The sequence below is a fragment of the Balaenoptera ricei genome, chromosome 17, assembly GCF_028023285.1.
Source record: "Balaenoptera ricei isolate mBalRic1 chromosome 17, mBalRic1.hap2, whole genome shotgun sequence".
Taxonomy (NCBI): Eukaryota; Metazoa; Chordata; class Mammalia; order Artiodactyla; family Balaenopteridae; genus Balaenoptera; species Balaenoptera ricei.
Genome location: NC_082655.1, coordinates 16,723,753 through 16,741,217, shown reverse-complemented (window position 1 = coordinate 16,741,217; position 17,465 = coordinate 16,723,753). Strand labels below are relative to the sequence as shown.

At 51.4% G+C, this 17,465-nt stretch overlaps 1 protein-coding gene across 6 annotated transcripts in view; it reads left to right on the top strand.

Annotated features, from left to right (window-relative positions):
• ZHX2 (zinc fingers and homeoboxes 2) overlaps positions 1-17,465 on the top strand; it is a 172,600-nt gene that overhangs the window by 59,824 nt on the left and 95,311 nt on the right. For 3 of the 6 annotated variants that reach the window (XM_059902317.1, XM_059902318.1, XM_059902319.1), the window contains one exon: positions 11,875-11,945. The exons of 2 other annotated variants lie outside the window; for them this stretch is intronic. The gene's annotated coding sequence lies outside the window, so the exon portion shown is untranslated. The remainder of the gene's footprint in view (positions 1-11,874; positions 11,946-17,465) is intronic. One more of the 6 variants, XM_059902320.1, reaches the window with a different exon arrangement.

Genomic DNA, 17,465 nt, shown 5'->3' with positions numbered 1-17,465 from the left:
CAGGTTCTCTCTTGTGTCTTGCTGTCCTCTCATTTGCTACTTTTCTTGCCTTGATTGTTTGCAGAAATAAGAGCCCACAGGTGCTCATCTACCCCCAGACATCTTTCCCCTCTGTGTGATAAAAAATATATATATATGAAACCCATATGGTCCTCTGGTGTTGATTAACTTTAAAAGCACTCTCACATCTCTGTTCTCACTTGATTCACATAGAGACCCTGTGTGGACAGGCAGGGAGAGTCCCATTTTACAGATGAGGAAATAGAGGTTGAGAAGGCTGATCTTAAGGTTGCATTTATCTCCTCCTATCTACTATGAGTATTTCCTGGGTCCTTCCTCAGGGTTTTTCTTACTTTACTGTAATAATCTTAGCAAACAGAGTCTTCGATTGCTCCCAGCCACCTCCTACACTGTTGTCACCACTAGATTAGTAATAAATTCCTGTCAGAACGGTGGCCATCCTTTACTGAGTACCTTTGATGTGCCAGGAACTGTGCTAGGGGCTTTTCACGTTTTACGTCCTTCTAATCCCCACAATACCCCTTTGAGATATATAGCATTTTGACTCCCATTTCACAGATGAGGTGCCTGAGACCACACAGCCCCAGGGTGACACGTGCATATAGTCACACAACGAGGAGGTGGTAAACCCAGGTTCTGCACGCGTTGACACAGATTGTCCGGTGACCCCCTCCCTGGTTAAAGCCTACCGGGACTGCTGGTCATGACACCTGGACAGGACAATGTCCAAACTCCTTGTCGTGGTGTGCAGGGCCTCCCTGTGCCCACAGCACCTACCCTCCAGCCCACGTCCTAGCCCCTCCACCTTCACTCTCAGCCGCACTCAACCACCAGCTGCTCCCTGCTCAGGCCATGCCCTTGCTCTGGACCTCGCCTCTCTGCTGCCCTCCTTGGAATGCACACTCCTTCCCCTTCTGACTGGTGATTTCCCATCCATCCTCCATGCACCAGGCCAAAGCCGCCTTCTCCTTCTCCATGCAGCCTCCTCTGACCCACTATCTCCCATGCCCTTCTCCCTGCCCAGTGTCACTCTGCCCCAGGGCACCCTGAACCACACCCCATTGCAGCATAGCTCACCCGGTGTCACTGGCACCTAACATAGCCCGCAGATGGAGGGACAAAGGACAGCAGGGAGCAGTGTGGCTTGTGGAAGCACCGGACAATGTGTGCCCCGCCTAAGAGCATTCTGATTCCCTGTGGGTTTTTTTAAAACACACGCCAGCCCAACAAAACAACTTTGTGGCTGGTGTTTGAACCATGGGCCACCAGTCTGAGACTCTTGGGAGCTCCTCGGGATTCTTGTGCTTCTCTCCATTGTCAGTACGTAAATGAGGTAGAGAGGGAAGGAGGGGAGGAAAGAAGGAAGAATTTACCTTCCTAGACCTGGCAATTTGGCTTCCGTAAAACACGGTACATTAATTAGTCTGCTCAAGCTGCCATAACAAAATACCATAGATTGGGTGGCTTAAACATCAGAAATTTGTTTTCTTACAGTTTCTGGAGGCTGAAAGTCCAAGATCAAGGTTCCAGCCAATTCTGTTTCTGGTGATGACTTTCTTCCTCGCTTGCAAATGGCCATCTTCTTGCTGTGTCCTCACATGGCCTTTCCTCGGTGTGTACACTCGGAGGGAACAAGCTCTCTGCTGTCTCTTCTTATAAGGACACTAATTATATGGGGTCAGGGCCCCATTGTTATGACCTCATTTAACCTCCCTTAGAGGTCCCACCTCCAAATACAGTCACACTGGGGGTTAAGGCTCCAACATATAAATTTGGGGAGTGGAGGACAAGCATTCGGTCCATAACACATGGCATTCCAGATCATTCAATCCACAAGTCTTTCCTGTGTCCTCACTATGGGGATTCTGAAAACATTGAAGGCAAACAGCAGAGTCCAGCGGTCAAAAGCACGAGCTTTCATATCAGGCAAATTCAAGTTTGATACTTAGCTCCACCACTTACTGGCCAGGTGACCTTAGACAACCTACCCAACTTCCCTGAGCCTTGCACTCCTCGCTGTGACAGGAGGACAATGACACCAACCACACAGGGTTTGTATGAGGGTTGAGCAAGATCCACGCACATCCACCCCGCCCAGCAGCGTTCATGACCGCCCCGGAGACACCGTTACTGAGCACATCCTCCGTGCTAGGCTCTCTGCTGGGTGCTGGGGAGCCGGTGGTGAGCAGGACAGAGCAGATCCCTTGTTCTCATTCTTCCTTGAAGAGCCAGATGATAAACAAGGAATTATGGGATCAGATAGCAAACACGTCAGTCATTTGAGAATGGGACATGGGCCGTAAGGAAATAAAAGAAGCAGAAGGCAGCAGGGGAGGAAAGGCCTCTCACTGGGGAGGTGACTTTGACAAGAAGCTGAGGGCCATTCAAAGGCTCGGGGCGGAGTATTCCAGGCGGGGGAGTAGCAATCACGAAGGCCTGAAGGTGGGCACCCTCGGTGCCCGCAGTATTCATTCTGATAGCTGTGGTCCTATTGCACGTGGTCCCACCCTCAGAGGCCACCGCCCTGGGGGGACACAGGACCTCTGCCCAGCCCTCCAGGGAGCAGGGCCCAGACGAAGCCGGCTTTCAGAGGGGAGCAGCGCTTTGAGGGCTGGGGTGCTGGGAAACGGACAGCAGCGCAGGAGGAAGATGTGGCGTTTGGTGGTGGGGCGGGGGGCGGGGGGTGGGGGGGGACGAGCGTCCCGGGGGAAAGGGGAATTTGGTCGAAGAGCCTGGTGTCTGAGGGACCCTGGGAGACTGCCCAGGCCTGAGCCGATTCTGAGAGCAATGCCAGGCCAGGAGCCCAAGGCACCACATGGATGACCTCAGCGTGAGCTGATAAGGGCAGCAGCCCTCACTGTCACGGCGGGGTGGGCGGGTTGTTCGTTCAGAGAATGTGCTCCCCACACAAGAGGCAGGGCCCCGGGCGGAAATCCAGCGCTGTGAGTCACAACCAGATGTACGTCTCGTCAGGGAGAGCCATGGCCGCGGAGAACTGGTCATGGTTTCCTGGAAACTTCCTCAGTGTGGGGCAGGGGCACTGTGAGGATAGGTGCCAGCCGGGGCAGAGAGGGGAGACCGTGCTGGGGGGCTGGGCCAGGGCTGCACTCTTGGGACTGTGGCCGAGCTTTCTGGGGCCACTGGGGGCCAGAGGACTAGCTGAGGTCTGAGCCTGATGCCCGTGGACCCGCTGAGGCACGTCTCCCCTTCCACAACGTGCCTGGCGTTTCCTGGCCTTCTGACACAGGTCAGCATGCCCCTTGAGGTGTGGATGTGGGAAGAGCAGCTAGACTGGGAGATGGGACCCCTGCATCCTCATCCCGCAAACTTGGATTCAAATCCAAGGACTTGCACAAGCCCAGCTTCTCCAGCCCTTGGTTCTCTCATCTACAAATGGATGGGATAAATTGGGAGCTCTCCAAGGTTCCGCCCAGCTGGACTATTCCGGCAGTTCCTTCATGTTCCTCCCTGTAGATGGGAGAAACTGAGGCCCAAGAGCAAGAGGCCTGATCCGAGCCAGCCCATTTGGAGGTGGGACTGCAGCTCTCGCTTTGGCCAGAGCTGCACCCCTCCCCGCCCCTTGCTCCAGTGTCCTGCCTTCTCTCCCCGATCGTCTCCTTCCTGGACACCTCTTTCCCTCCTTCCCCTCTGCCTGTGCTCCTCACCTGCCACACATGGAGATTCAGCCTTTCCTGGGGTGGGTGGGTCCCAAGTCAGAACCAAGATGAGAACTCCCAGGGCCATCAGCCGTCTGTTTGTACTCACCGGGATAAGTGGGCAGGACCTCCTCCAGCCAGCTTCTGTCTGAATGCTGCACATCTTCAATCCAACTCAAATGGCACCTCCACCAGGAAGCCTTCCAGATCACCCCAGCCAGAGTCATCACCTAAGCAAGCCTTCCCCATGCATCCCACTTTATAATGTTTCTGGTGCCATTTGTACTTACTTGTATTGTAATTATTTGTGCATACATCATAGCTGCTCTACACAATTCCAAACTCATTGGATGCAGTACCGAAATTGCCTCCATTTTGCCCATGCCTATCACCAGCCTCCTCTTTGACATCTGGTGCGGTGTTTGTATTCTAAGTGTTGGGTAGATATTTGCGGAATAAATGGAGTTTTCCTTCTTCTATGTGAAAGGATTCTTTCCTTTCAGAATGAATGGTCAGATGTGTAAAAGCGTCTGTTCTAGAGCTGCACGGGGTGGAATCTTAGCTCCACCATCTACACACGGTGGGACCTTGGACAAATTACTAACACTTGTGCCTCAGTTTCCTCACTGGTAAAATGAGGATAAGTCATAACCCCCTACCTCACAGGGTGGCTGTGAAGACTAAATGAGTCATGTTTGTCAAGTGCTTGATGTCGTGCCCAGCATAGACTTGATTTAATAAGTGAAGTTGTGAGATTCTGGCAATCCAATATGCAAATTTTTATTTGATTTTTTGAAAAAATATTACACCACCTTGCAGAACTCGAGCTTGGCTTTAGGTAGTTGCCAGATCCTTTCCAATCCTTGCATTCACAGAACCTGCACTGGGTATTCACTGCCAGCTGCAGAGCCTCCCCGGCTACCCTGGCTCGGAGCAGGGGCAGGGAAGGGAGAGAAGAGCCGTCTCTGGCATAACTGCTCGCCAGCTCGGGGCTAGCAGCCACATTAAGCGCTCTTACTCAATTCATGTGACTCGACAAATTTGGAATGTGTTAGGGAGAGAGAGTTTTTCCAGCTATGAGTCAGTACATTTATGCTCTCTCACACACACATTTAAAAATTTTAAGAAGAAAGAGACTTCAGCGAGAATCCTTTATGAGTGCAAAGTGGAAATCTCCGGAAACTGTATTTTGACCCTGAAGGCAAGTAATACTTAAGATATTTAATAAAGGGTTCGAAACAAGAGTCGAGGAGAGAAAACACAGCTAGCTGCCTTTTCCTTCTGTATTCTCAGCTGCTGCATTGCACATAGGAGGACCCGATGTACATGGGTTTATAAAGCACCTCCTGGATTCCCTGATTTATACTCAACATAGTGGGGAAAGAGATATGTGAAAGAAGGGAGGCATAACCAGCATTTATTAAGAACCTATTATGTGCCAGATAATCGGGGCTGGGGTCGGGGTACATGTCCCAAGTTCAAGAGGCAGTGTAGGGAAAAATGGAATGATTGTATTCAGACATGCTTGGGTTCAAACCTCAGCCTACTTTCATAATATTGTCTAAGCCCCTTCTTCTCCCATTTTGTGGATGGCAAAACTAAGGCTCAGAGAAGAGAAAATAATTTGTCTGTGGACACAAAGCTCTTAAATGATAGAAACCATATTCTAAACTGGGTCTGTGAGTCTCCCTATGGTAAAGAAATTTGGGTTAAATTAATGTCCTCAGGGGCTGAGTTTCCCCACCAAGGAGGGAAGCAAAGACACCCACTCTCGGAGATCACATCCGCATATCCTAAGCAGGTACCACTTTCTCGCAGACCAGTGCCTTCAACCACCTCCGGCCACTTGCCTTTGAGTCCCTCCCATTCGGGATTACAAAAAACCTGCTTCTCACCCAGGCTGGTCCTCTCTGCTGTTGTTTACTTTAAAGAAAGAAACCACTACCCGCCCAGAGGGCTTGTATTTCCAGCTCACTTACATCTCTTTTGCAAGGGTTCATTTTCATAGACTCCCAATCTCCAGGGAGCTGTGTCTTTCCCTCGGAAACATGAGCTGTAATCAAAGGTGTATTCATCCCCGCACATCTGCCAGCAGCCACGCCGGAGCCACGGTTCCCCGAGGCCTGACAGAAGGAGGCTCAGGCCAGGTGCCCGGGGAGAATTTTTCCCTACACAAATCAGATTGTCCCGTGGTTGCCCTTTGTAGAGATGGCAGAGTCCCAGGCGGTGCTTCTCAGATTGCTGGAGGACCTGATGGGGCCGGGGGGTAAATAAGATTCCACCATCCATTCAACAAACACTACTGAGGGCCACCACGTGCGGAGAACTGCAGACACTGAGAATCCAACACTTTTGGTGACTTCCCGTCCCTCACAGGGATGAAGACCCAGCTTCTTAAAGGCCAGCAAGTCCCTGCAAGAGCCGGCTCTTGCTCTTTCTCTGTCCTGCTTGGCTGTGGCCACTCCAGCCAGCTTCCATTGCTTGGTGACCAGTATGCCTCCTCCGCCTCGGCCCCGTACACACTCTCTCTGGCTTTCTCGATTCTTCCTTCCCCTCTTGGCCAGGTTTGCTGCTGCCTGCCTTTCAGGTCCAGCTCCCCACCCCGCCCCGCCGCCCCCCCCCCCCCATCTGCCATATCCTCACATGCCTCTGCTGGCGATCTTGCCACCATTGCATGTGCTTCAGGTAGCACCATCACGCCACTGGAGTCTCTTATCCAACCCAACTGCAAAGGCAGGGCTCACCTTATGTCCCCAGCACTGGCCCGTAGTCAGTGCCCCATAGTTATTGGAGGAATGAAGAGACAGCAGTGAGCAAATCAGACACTGCCCTGCCCGGTGCTGGGCACATCTTCGTGGAGTGTTGATGGTACTTGACAGTTTTCAGGGGGAAATATTTGGAAACAAATACAGATCAATTCTAGAGTAGAATTCAGTGTCCTGGTAAATGTTCAAGGTGTCGAGCTGCACCCTCACACTTCGGGGAGGTTATGAACTCAGCCTCCTCCATACTCCTGGGGGCGTCTCAGTGGAAGACCAGGTTGGGGGTGGTGGGAGAGGTGGCCCAGTTTGCCAGCAGCTCAAGTCACGGAGTCAAAGTTTAAGAGGCAGCGGGGCGGGGGTGGGAGGGGGAATGGAAAGACTACATTCAATCAGGCCTGAGTTCAAACCTCAGTGCTGGACATTTTACTCTTAAGACACGGGGCAATGTATTTGATCACTCTAGGATGCAGGTTTGTTGTCTGTAAAAGGGGTATATGAACACATGTTCCTCAGAGTTGCTGTGGGAAAGACAGACAAGCCACGTGGAGGGCCCAGCTCAGCGTCTGGCTCAGAGCAAGCACTCGGGAAGTGGTGGCCTTTGTGCTCGTCATTCGCTGGTCGCTCTTATGAATTAAAGGCTGTTGTTGGTGTCCAAAGTGGAACATTTTCTGGAGCAAAGACAGGCAACTTAAGGCTGCACTTCTGGCTGGCAGAATGATGGCTGCACAAAAGTGGCCTGTAGTTTTCCACCTTCTTTGAGGTTGACCTTCCTCTCTTGTATCCAGTCTGCACTGGCCCTGGCCTGAGTCAGTCACTCCCCAGCACTGTCCTCCACGGGTTCCTCACCCTCTCCTCCATATGAGGCCATCACCTCGGGGCATCATGACCTGTTTACTAGACCCGGAATTTCTCACTCATCTGCTAAACGTTTGCCGAGTGAAAAAATGGACTGGAATAAACTACGTGAGAGGGAGTGACCCTGGGGAAGGGTGTTTTTCTTCTTCTACAGACCATTAAATCACCGTTCCTCTTTTTCCCCCTGCAGTTGTCTTGCCATCTGGTAGGTTTAAACTAGGCCAAAAGGGAATAGGAGGGACCTGTAGGGAAAATCCTACAGGCAGATTTTTCCTCATTGGGATTTTGCACCATGTGACCATTTTCTGGGGAAATGAGTTCTGAGCCAGGAAATGTGTGCACATTAAGAGCTTGAAGGACAGTGAAAAGCCCTTTACTTCATTAATGCTGCTTGCAGTGAAAGCTGCCATTTCCACGTGCAGGAACTGCGGTCGGCACCATGGCATTGGATCCCCCATGCAACCCAAGGAGGCAGGTTCTGTTTAGAGCCCCGCTTGGCTGCTAAGAAAACCAAGGTCCCCGGGAGGGCGGTGCTTGGCGTCAGGGCACAGAACAAGCGTGTGAGAGAACCAGGACCAGACTCAGACGTCCTGTCTCCAAGACCAGTGCTCTTCCCCCCATGCTGGTTAGGAAGGATCCAGTGTCTCGTGGGTGATACCGCAGAGCTGAGTTCCAGGATAAACGGGGAAGATGTAACAGATTCATTGAGACTCCCCAGCTCTGAGGAGAATTCACTGTGTGGCCCCAGCCAAGCCCCACTCCACGCCTCTGTGCTCAAGAAGAAGCACCTAGTCAGCTGAGGATAATAATAAGTATTATCAATAATAATAGTAGCTATCATGCCTGATTACATGATTCTAAGTGTTTTGTATGTGTTACCACCCTGGGTCCTACAGGGTAACTCAGGGTTAGTTTGGGGAAGAGGGAGAACAGAGCATTGAAGAGAGAGGGTCTAAGATAGCGTAGCCATATGGCTGCAGGGGGCATAGTGGGTTCAAGAAGCTTAGGCATCCTTGAGCCCAGAACACAGTGGGGCAAAGGGAGGGGGGAGCAATGAGCAGGGGCCAGACCTCGCAGGCTCCAAGACCCTGGGGTAAGGAGTGTGGTTTTTTTCCTGAGACAAATGGGGTGTTCCTTAACTGCTCCCACCTGTACCACCTCTATGTACATTGTCCTTCCTCACATTCAGTTTATTATGTATCTTTCTCCTTTTTTATACCATGAGTTTCCTAAAGGTAGGGATTGGGTCTTATTTATGTATGTATGTATGTATGTATTTATTTATTTATTTATGGCTATCTGGTGCTTAGCACAGAATCAGGTATATATGGATAGTCAATAAATGGTTGTTCATCAGATATTTAAAATATTCAGCATTTAATAATAGTAACATGTTCAATATTTAATAACTATATATTATATATTTGTTATATATAGATATTAGTACCTGTAATGTAACTTCCATTATGCAGGCATTTCTGCTCTAAAATGATATATGCGTGCCTGTAAAACCCTGCACTCTGAAAAATTCAAAAACCACAGTGCTTTGGGGACAATTGGGCTGTAGCAGAGCATTCACAATTCATGTGACTCTGTAATGAAGCACAATCCAAGTGATGATACCAAGCAGAGTTCAAAGGGCATGATACATTTTGGATGAGGGGCTTCCTTGGTGGTGCAGTGGTTGAGAATCCGCCTGCCAATGTAGGGGACACCGGTTCGATCCCTGGTCCGGGATGATCCCACATGCCGTGGAGCAACTAAGCCTGTGGGCGACAACCACTGAGCCTGAGCTCTAGAGCCCACGAGCCACAACTACTGAGCCTGCGTGCCGCAACTACTGAAGCCCGTGCGCCTAGAGCCCGTGCTCCACAGCGAGAAAAGCCACTGCAATGAGAAGCCCACGCACCGCAACAGAGAGTAGCCCCCGCTCACCGCAACTAGAGAAAGCCCGCGTGCAGCAACGAAGACCCAACACAGCCAAAAATAAATAAATAAAATAAATAAATGTATATTAAAAAAAATTTGGATGAAGACAAATATAGCAATAACTTTAGGACCTGAGTAACTATAGGACAATATATTATTTTTAAAAGGGGGAAAACTTGATGGAAGGGGCTAGAGAAGGATTGAGGCTGATGGGTTTAGAGACAGAAGGGGGCAGATCATCTTTATCAGGAGTTCCCCGTGGAAGAGCAGTTTCAGGCTCTGCCAGAGTGTAGCAGGGACAGATGGTTTCTCTAGCCCATGGCCTTTGCGCAAAGACCAGGAAGAACCGAGCAACAGGAGTGGCTAAGACAGAGCACGTGGCCACTGGAGCCCAGAGGAGGAGCTGGGAGGGCGGAGTCCCCCGTGGCTTGTTCTACTCAGCTGTGTGTACCTTGCATCCAGCCGCCCGCACTTGGTGGTGCAAAATATTAATGTGCTGGGAACATTTGCCTATGAACCAGTGCAAAGTCCAGGTTTTATTGACCCCTATATACCTTATATACACGAATCTTCCTCGTGGAAGCAAGTGCAGCAGATCAAACATTACATAATGGAATACATGACTAACTGATAAACCAAGAAAGCCCACTGGCCAGTTTACATCAAGTAAGGTACAAGTCACACACCCTGTGTGTTGTAGACTGTTTTCCTCTTGGTTCATGAGTCTATTCAGTAAACCCATTCAGTGAGCGGAAGTAAAGCAAGACATATGGAGCGGGGTGACACTAAGCAAGGGCATCATAAACCTGTGATGTGATCACTTTCCCCATCAGAAGCAGCTGAGCTCACACTTCTGGACATGGACTTAGAGGGCCTCAACCCCAGCCTGCCTGAAAGCTGTGTGACCTCAGGAAAATCACTTAACCTCTCTGTGCCTCAGTTTCCTCAACTGCAGAGTAGCACTAGTGACACTCCCCAGGTTCTTTGAAAGAGCAGATTAGCTGGTGGATGAAAAGTTCTTTCTAAACTATAAGGGGCTTTACAGAGTATTGTCCTTCCTGCAAATCAGTGCTGGGATACTCAGCTTAGCTTGCCTCCTAGGGTACCTTCTCCTGCTGGATGGCTAGTTCTAAGGGCAGAGGGCAAATGCAGCTAAACTGGAATCAAAATAAATTAATCACTGGGATTCAATGCAGAAGCTTGAATGAACTTTGGGAAACTTTGCTGGCGTCCGACGGCCTCTGTGGAGCCCCTGCCTCCACAGTATCTGACGCGTCCCTCTCTGAGTGCTCACCCGGCAGCCTCCGTCTCCAGGCCTGAGCTCATCAGCCGACCCCTGGCCCACTGCTCTTCCCCAGGCCCCTCCCACCAAGCCAGGCCCGCCTATCCCATCACCCTCTCATCTTGCTTCCCCAAAATCGTGCAGAGGAAAGGAACACCGATTCCGGAATCACATGAACACGGGTTTGAATGAGCTCTACCACGCAGCAGCTCTAAAATCATAATAGCCAAGCTGTGGTTTCTTGAACCTATTTCTTCACCTTGGGAATGGGCTACAACTTCCTGACTTCCTTCCCTCCTTCTCTGATTAAGAGGATTAGAAATGCACACTTTGCAGACTTTAATGCGCCCAGGAATCACCTGAGGAGCTTGTTGAAAAGCAGGTTCTGATTCCGTAGGGCTGAGTGGGGCTCGAGAATCGCACCTTCCAGCAAGCTCCCAGGTGATGCGATTTCAGTTCTGACTATGGATCCGGGGTATGAAGCACCTGCCATATAGTACGTACTCAGTCAGTAGAAGCTGTTGCCATGAAGATTTTTCCATCCAAAGGGTGCTCCTTTGAGAACAGCGATAGATGCATAGAGAAACCTCTGCTTCCCTCAGAATTCTGAGGGCCACAAGAAAAAACAAGTTTGGCTTTAAAGGTGGGCAGGGCGAGGGGAGCGAGGAGAAGCGTGGCCCCAGCAGCAGCTCATAGGCAGGCTCTCCACGCGCACGTGTGCGCTGCAGGTGGGCCTCTGCCTGGCTGCAGAAACCTCTAGAGCTCAGGCCCCGACTTGCCATGCGGGGAATGCATCCTCCGAGCCGGGCGCACGCATGTTCCTCTGGCTACAGCTCTCCTGAGGAATTTTCAAAGCGCCCAGGGCTCGCCTGGCGGGAGTCTCCCAGGAGGGAAATCCACGTCGGGGGCTTTTGTTTTCAGGGCTGCGGTATCTTTCGGACTTGAGGCCTTGCGTGCAGAGGTTTTCCCCTCCACCCTCACCAACGTGGAGCCGTGAACCTCCGCTGCCGCTAGGAACGGACACCGAAGACTCAAGGAAACTCGGCGTGGGGTTCACGAGCCGCCTCCGCAGCCCCACCCAGCAGATTTGGCTTTTAGTTTCGCTCTTCTAAAAGGCCTGCTTCTCAAAAAGCTGCTGACTCACCCAGAGTAAGGGTCTCTTTTTTTTTTTTTTTTCTTTTCAGCATCGTCCCAAAGCCCTGAGATTTTTGAGGGCAGTTTAACGAGCACCCCGGTCCTGACCATTTCCTTTTTCTTTCTCCTCCCCATCTCCATCCCAGGATCCTAGTGCCTTAGTCCTTCTAGAAATGAGAGTTGAACCCCCATTTGCCTTGTTCTGCCTTTAATATTGAGTATCTCTTCTTTGTAGGTCTTGACGCACTGTCTGCTCTCAGAGTCAAAGTGTAAAAAGATTCCCAGGATGTAAGCAATATGGGACTGGTGAGTGACCCGTGTGTTTGGCGGAGGTGGGGGCCTCAGCTGGATTTCAGGAAGGGGAGGGAGATGAATGGGAAGGACAGGGGCAGCTGAGCTTTTGCGCCCCTGAAACGGTTTCCCTCCAGATGCAGCTGGAAAACAGTGCACAGTGCAGAGAATCCAGGTGGGAATCCCTTGGGATTCACTGGGTCCCTGCCCGTCCCTCCCCAGAAGCAAAGGGAGCGTGCAGGTGGCTGTGCCGACCTCTCTTCGCTCAGATGACAACAACTCGGGCTCACCATCCAGAGGGTTCGTGCTGGGAATTGTTCTCTAACCCTGTAACCAGGGTTAGGGACATATGCTTGGACTAGAGAGGGAACTGCCCGGCTCACACCAGTCTGTAAACCACAGTCCCGAGGAGACATGAGTAAATGCAGGCGAGAAAGCCACCTTTGCACCTTTGAACGGCTGTCACTGGCAAGAGGGCAGCTATTGACTCAGCCTAAGGAGAAATTCCTAACAAGAGGTTGGCAACGGTAAAAATCGACGTCCATTAGAGGTAGTGAGTTCCCTGTCGCTGGCAGAATTCAAGCACAGGTTGGAGAAGCATGGATGGGAAATGTTGAAGTGGGGAGGGGTTTTGACAGGGTGGTGTTTTACAGACTGTTCCATGATGACTAAGAATCCCGGAGGGGCAGGAGGATGAGGGAGAGAGTTTAGGGAGAGTGAATGAGGGGAACTTGTGAGCTCACACACACACAGTCTCTCGGCACTGCCTGTTTTATGGGGCAGGGTGCTGCCTTAAAATAGTGTAGAAGCTACTGGATGAGATGGGCTATCCTCAGACCTGTTGTCCATTGGCCAGCTGTACCTGAGCTTATGCCAGACGTCCACACATCACACTTGTGACCCCAAACACCTGATCTATATGAAGGGGTGGGCAACTCTCCAAGCACGATAGGGGCTCTGACCAGAGGCTCGAGGGAGCTCTCCCCCATACTAGGACCACCAAAAGAGCTGCCAGCGAGTTGCGCCTTCGAGAGACTTGCCCGGGATCCCGACCACACAGACCAGAAGGGAAGGCACAGGGTTGGGGCGGGGGACGCTGCGGCAGGATTCCCCAAACCCCCAGACTGTGGGAGGACAGTAAGCACGGCTTCCCCAAGGGAGCTGGGCTCCTTTGGTAGGACCACATTCTCCAGTGACCAAAACCTGGCCCAGTGAGCGTGAGAGGAATCATACCACAGACGCCAGTGGGGAAGTTGCCCAGGAGAGACACCCATTGCGAGGGAGAGGGTCTGAAGGTCTGAATAATGAGCACGGGGGCTTCCTTTGTGCTTTGTAACTGGGTCTTCTTCCCCCGGGCCTGGGTCAGCTGCAGCACAAAATGTGTAGCGAGGCCAGGGCGCTGTGGGACGCCAGAGATGGGCTTTTTCTTTAAGAAACTGAAGTCTGGACGAGAATCGAGTTTGACAGTCATTGTGCAGAGGCTGTACGTTCAGCTGAGTCCTGAGTGCTGTGCGGTGGGTGGACGGGTGGGAGAGGAAGGGGATGGGGGCTGAACAGGAGCTTGAGCTGTGACTTGATGCTTCCTTGGCAAGTCTTCAAGCATGAATTGGGCTTTGAGGACAGAGGCTGTGTCTTTGATTCAAAGGACCTGGCATATAGTAGGTGCTCAAGAAGTGATTGTCGAATGACTAAAAGGGAAAGTGATGAGGAGGCAGCTCAGGAGGCCGTGTCCGTGGTTAAGAGCAGGGCTCCTGGAGTCAGATGGCAGGGTTCAAATCCTGCCTCTTCCACTAGCTGTGGGGCCTCAGGCAAGTTGCCCACCTCTCTATGCCTCAGTCTCCCCATCTGCAAAATGGGCATCATGATAGTACGTACTGCATAAGGGGGCTGTGAGGAGTCAATGAACTGATTCATGCAAAGCTGCTTGGTCCTGTGCCAGCACATCGTAAGTGCTCAATAAATATTAGCCCTTATTCTCATTCTAGATGGGGGACATGACCCCAGATTAAAGTTCAGTGTTGGGACGGGAAATAGCAACATAGGTGAGAGGACAGAGCACTGGACGGGGAGTCGGAAGCCCTGGCTTAGCTGCAGGAAGGGGATGAGAAAAGTGATCACTCCCCCTAAGCTCACTCTACAGCAGAGATGCTGCAAGAAGGCGGTCAAGGGCAGCTCCATTTTTCCTGCTCTCCCTCTGGTGGTCCCAGCACTGGTTCAAAGGCAGGGGCAGCTCAGCCCTTTATTACTAGCTGGGGGCCTCATGGTGAGTGGTTTGACTTCTCAGGACCTCTCTTTCTCCCAATAAATGAGAAAACAATGCGGGCATCCTTCCCTCGCAGAAGTGAAAAGCATGGGTATGAGGGTCTGTTGGTACAGACGGAAAATCGTTTAAGACTTGAGCTTGAGTAGCGCAGTCTGGAATCTCACAGTCAATGTTGGTTCCCCATCCCTTCTCCAGTGAGGCCTGGCTGCCTCCTGTACTGGAAGACAGATTCTCAAAACGATGCTTCACTTCGCAAAAGGCACCATTCACCACCCAGGATTTGTAGCATATTTCAAATAAAATGGCATTTGCCTGAAGCATTTGTCAGGGTCACATTTCTTGCATTAGTGGTAGACCTGGGACTATGGAGTAGGCTTACTCGGGGGCCTACCTTTTGCCTCTCCTGCCCCATCGCCCTGTGATCCCGGCTGGAATTTAATAAGATGGTAGTTTAAGCCAAAATTGTTTATGGGGATCCCTATGGGGATCCTAAAAACTGTCACTCATATCAGTCTCCTTCTCCCTATGTTCCCCCTAACATCTGCCAAGCGACCCCAACTTCAGTTCTACTTTTAGTGGGAAGGGAACAGGGATGAGGCAGGGAGCAGCTTCAAAGGCAAGGCGGTCAGAGAGAAGAGGTCCCAGTTCCTGGCTCCATCAGCCATTTGGCATCTCTCAGCTTCTGTTCCACCTCTATTCACATGAGGCGACTGGGCTAGGTCAGGAGTGGCAAATAGATTTCATCTCCTGCCCATCTGATCAATTGGTCATGACTGCCAGGGGCACTGTGTGGAGAAGGATTCTGAGGCATACCCAGGAAGGAGTGTGCTGCAATGGATTAGTGATGTCTGCTGGGGAGCAATAAGGAGGACGTAGTACAGGTGCTACCATTTGGCGTCTGAGACAAAGCGATTTCGAAGGCCCCTGCCTGCTCTCACACTTCGTGCTTTTACCTAGCAGCCTTGTTTTACATCAGAGAGGCAAAGCACAGCAAAACCTCATTAATCTGGACCACTTTAGTACCAAGCCCAGTGAGTGAAAAGTCTTAATCTGAGGGTGTCTGCTGCATACAGGTGAGCTCTATTATCCTTCAGTACACGGAGTCGGCTCAGCCCAGCTAGCTGACAGGTGTGGAGGCAGGGGCCTCGGTGGTCTGTGCTTGCATGTCTGACCGTATGGCTGAGCGCACCTGACCTGTACTTCTAGGGCATTTACTCTGTTTATGAGCTTAGGACGGATACCAACGAAACTCTCACAAAAGCAGGATGTTTTCTGAAGTAGCAGATCATTCCGTGGGCAGCTTTGCTTCTATTTCAAATTGCCAAGGGATCTGAATTAGAGAGACTTCACCGCACTAGCTGGGAATAAGCTGTTTTTCCAGAATTATATGCAGAAGATGAGACAAAGTAGTTCAGAACTACTTTCCCCTGAGTTTCCCGATCTGTAAAATGGGGATATAATACACCTCACAGGGCTCTGCAGGAGAGTAAATGAGATAAAATGTGGAAGAGACCTAGCAGAAGATCTTGCTCACAAAATATGGTCAAAAGACGCTGTTTCTTCTCCCCTTCTATCACTTCCCATCCATAATCACCCTGAAAGAAGAGCTTTCTTCTTATAATACGAGAAAAATGAAGTTACAGATTGTTTTAATAGTATCATACTTTCAAATGACTCCGATTAGTTTTTCAGAGGCTCATTTTTCATTGTTGATGATTCTCCAGTAGGAAAGGTCCACTTAAACCTTCAACTTGAGTTACTCTACTCTCGGTCTTCTGCAGGGAGTAGCTGATGCCCCAAGGGTCCTAACATGCATGCGCACGAGTGTCTTGGTAGGGGGTGCCTCCGGAGGGGACTGAACCCCGCAGTGACTAGACCACGTCTTCCCTTCAGCTCAGCAAGTGTCAACACCCGAATTCACTCCCACTACAGGGAGAGTGCGGACAGCCGAGGTGGTTGAACGCCAAGTTGGCACCAACTGAATTTGAGTGGGAGCGTGTCTAAAAGATGGGCTTTACCTGTTCAAAATGGGGTAGAAGTTTGAACTGGAACTCCTCTTTCAGCCTTAGTTTCTGAGACTCTTCAAGAGAAGCATTCAATTTATACTTAAATAAACATCAAGACCAGTTAAATCAATATGAAGGGGGGATTGGAACTCACGCACAGCGGGAGGAGCAGAGCCTCCGGTCGCAGAAGCCGAGGGCGGGGGGAGGTCCTGGAAGCCCAGGTGAGCTCATTAGGACTCCTGGGTTGTTGGCCCAGAGCTGGGTTCGCAGGGGGCACCAGGCAAGTGCATGCCCGTTATTCTGGCCACCTTGAGCATCTGTCGCCAGTCTTCTCCAGCCCCTGGCCTGGCGAGCTGGGTCAGGTAACCTCATTCTCTTCTGTCCTCTCTCCGAGGCCTAGAGCAGAACGTCTGCGCTGCCTAAGCAGCAGCCCCACCAGAGAAGATGTGGCCACTGGTCACCCTACTGTCCCACCGGCAGGGAAGAGAGGAGCGGGGCCCATCCTGCCCTCCCATCCTTCCCACTGAGGCGCCACACCCTGCTGCAAGGACCCTGTCCTGGGTCCCTCCCTTCATCCTTGCCTGGCCTCAGACTCCTAGCTCCTGAAGATGGAGCTGAGGGCACCGTGGACCAGGGGGAAGCCTTGGGGTTAGAAGGCATAGGCTCGCCTGGGGAGCTGGCTCCCGGAGGCCTGGGCAGGCAGGGGCATCACATCGCTCCAAACTCCGCAGGTGCCACAGTCCCCCGAGGCCCTTGTCTCCTCTCTGGGCTCCCACAGAGGGTACTGTCTACACCACCCAGCGTGAGGCGGCACTGCAGAGCGCTTAAATCCGTGCACTCTGGTGCCAGACTGGCTCCGTTAGAATCCCAGCTGTACCTTTGCTAGCCCTGTGACCTTGACCAAGTTATTTAATGTCTCTGTGCCTCAGTTTCCTCACCTTTAAAATGCGCCACTGGATAGGGTAGTTATGACGACTACTGAGCTTATGAAACATGCTTAGAGCAGTGCCTGGCGCTGAGGAGAGGTGTTAGTAAAACAAAATCAGTAGGAAAAGAAATGCAGAAGTCAGTGTGTCGTGTGATCGCCTGGTTGACACCAAGACAGTCAGTTTCCTACCCACAGAAATGAAGTCCCTCATTCGACCTGTGGGTTCGGGGAGGCTTTCGGCTAGACCCTGAGGGAGGGGAAGGATTTCTGCAGAAGGGGAGGAAGGGCAGCCTGGGCAGAGGTGCCGAGGGAGAGGAAGACGTGCGGAGGGTGTCGGG